The following is a 2,202-nucleotide window of genomic DNA, read 5'->3' as shown; positions in this document are numbered from 1 at the left end:
AGACCCTGATGCTGGAAAAGATTGAAGGCAGGAAGAGAAGGGGACAACAGAGGATGAGATGGTTGGATGGCATTACTGACGTGATGGATATGAGTTTGAGTAGGAGGCTCCAGGAGTTGGTGATGGACAGGGAAGCCTGGCACGTTGCAGTCCATGGGGTCGCAAAGAGTCATACACGACTGAACTGAACTAAATGTCCACTTATGATAAAAACTCTAAATAAAGTGGATACAGAGGGAACAAACCTCAACATGATAAAGGCCATTTATCACAAGCCCACAACTAATATCATACTCAGGGTAAAAAACTGAAAACTATCGGCCTAAGATCAGGAACAAGATAGGGATGCCCACTCACACCATTTTTATTCAATGTAGCATTGGCAGCCCTAGTCAGAGAAATTATACAAGAAATAGAAATAAAAATTTTAAAAAATAGAAATAAAAATAAACTATAAAAAAATAGTTTAGTTTTATCAAGATATAAAACTGTCACTATTTGCAGATGACAATATCTTATGTATAGAAAACCCAAAGATTCCACTAACGATTATTATAAACAATAAATGAATACAGAAAAGTTGCAGCATATAAAATCAACATACAAAAATCAGTTCCATTTCTATATACTAACAATAAACTATCAGAAAGAAATTAAGAAAGCAATCATGTTTACAATTGCAATGAAAAGAACAATATACACAGGAATAAATTAAACCAAGGAGGTGAAAACCCTATACACTGAAAACTATTAGGACATTGTTGAAAGAAATTGCAAAAGACACAAAGAAATGGAAAGGTATTTTGTACTTATGAATTGAAGAACTAACATTGTGTAAATATTCATATTACCTAAAGTTATCTACAGATTCAATGTAATTCCTTTCAAAATCCCAATGAAATTTTTCACAGAAATAGAAAAGAAAAATCTAAAATTTATATGGAACTACCAAAAAACTCAAAAAGCCAAGGCAAACTTGAGTTAAAAAGAACAAAGCTCGAGGTATCACACTCCCTGATTCAAAATTATACTACAATGCTAGAGTAATCAAAACAGCATGGTTTTGGCAGAAAATCAGACATACAGATCAATGGAATAGAATTGAGAGCCCAGACACAAACCCACATATTTATGGATTATTTCAATTTGTGACAAATTAGTCAAGACCATACAATGGAGAACAGCAAATCTCTTCAATGGTGTTGATAAAACTGTACAGTCACAAAAAAAGAATGAAGCTAGACCACCATCTTACACCATACACAAAATCAACTCAAAATGGATTAAAAAAAAAAGAAAAACTTGAAGACCTGAAATCATAAAATTCCTGGAAGAAAACAAGCAATATGTTCTTTAATATTGCTCTTAGTAATATCTTTTTGCATATGTTTTCTCAGGCAAGGGAAATAACCTTGAAAATAAACAAATGGGTGGGAATTCCCTGGTAGTCTAGTGGTTAGGACTCTGTGCTTTCATTGTCAAAGATTTGACTTCAGTCTCTGGTCAGGGCATTAAGATCCCACAAACAACATGGCATGACCAAAAAATAAATAGATAAATAAATGGGACTACATCAAACTAAAAGGTTTTGCCCAGCAAAGGAAACCACCAACAAAACAAATGGAAGAAGACATTTGCAAATCATATATACAATTAGGGGTTAACATTCAAAATATATAAAGAACACATACAACTGAACAAAAACAAACAAAAAAAATGCAATTGAAAAATGGGCTGCTGCTAAGTCACTTCAGTCGTGTCCGACTCTGTGTGACCCCATAGACGGCAGCCCACCAGGCTCCCCCGTCCCTGGGATTCTCCAGGCAAGAACACTGGAGTGGGTTGCCATTTCCTCCTCCAATGCATGAAAGTGAAAAGTGAAAGTGAAGTCGCTCAGTCGTGTCCGACTCTTAGCGACCCCATGGACTGCAGCCCTCCAGGCTCCTCTGTCCATGGGATTTTCCAGGCAAGAGGACTGGAGTGGGGTGCCATTGCCTTCTCCAGAAAAATGGGCAGAGGCTATGAATAGACATTTTCCCAAAGAAGACATGGAGATGGCCAACAGACAAATGAAAATATGTTCAACACCACTAATTATTAGGGAAATACAAATCAAAACAGCAGTAAGTTATCACCTCACACTTATTAGAATGCCTATTATCAAAAATACAATAAATAGCAAATGTTGGAGAGGATGTAGAG

The sequence above is a fragment of the Bos indicus genome, chromosome 10 (genome assembly GCF_029378745.1).
Source record: "Bos indicus isolate NIAB-ARS_2022 breed Sahiwal x Tharparkar chromosome 10, NIAB-ARS_B.indTharparkar_mat_pri_1.0, whole genome shotgun sequence".
Classification (NCBI taxonomy): Eukaryota; Metazoa; Chordata; class Mammalia; order Artiodactyla; family Bovidae; genus Bos; species Bos indicus.
Note: the sequence above shows the minus strand (reverse complement) of the source record.